This window comes from Etheostoma spectabile, chromosome 8 (genome assembly GCF_008692095.1).
Source record: "Etheostoma spectabile isolate EspeVRDwgs_2016 chromosome 8, UIUC_Espe_1.0, whole genome shotgun sequence".
In the NCBI taxonomy this organism is placed as follows: Eukaryota; Metazoa; Chordata; class Actinopteri; order Perciformes; family Percidae; genus Etheostoma; species Etheostoma spectabile.
The window spans coordinates 17307406-17307928 of NC_045740.1; positions in this window are offsets into that span (position 1 = coordinate 17307406).

Consider the following 523-nt stretch of genomic DNA (forward strand, 5'->3'; position numbering starts at 1 on the left):
ACACACACACACACACACACACACACACACACACACACACACACACACACACTTAAGGAAATGCACTTAGTTACAGTCCATCAATGTTTTTATTTAAAAACAAAATCATAACCAAACAAGAGAACTGAAGCAGAACTAGAACATTGACAGAGTCCCTGTACATTTCCATAGCAACCCTTTGGAAAGGTAAGTCACACTGTACAGCAGAGCTGATATTACTCCTTTTAATGAACTTTTTCTGTTTAGTAGAGCTGTGTTTATGATGGGGAAGGAGTACATTCACTTCTCTCACATTGATCTGTCATATAAATAACTTTTTTTATCAGTTATGTTCCAACTATAAGTACAGAAAGATGTGCTGTAATCAGGAGATGCAAATGCACTTTTTCTCTTGCACAAAACTGTTTTACTGTAAATAGGCCTAGTAAATGTTGCATAGCGTGTTGCCTAAACTACATGTGCACACAGTTGACTGCATGTGTGGTGTTTCCTTGCACTCGAGGAACTTTTAAATTGACAAAGA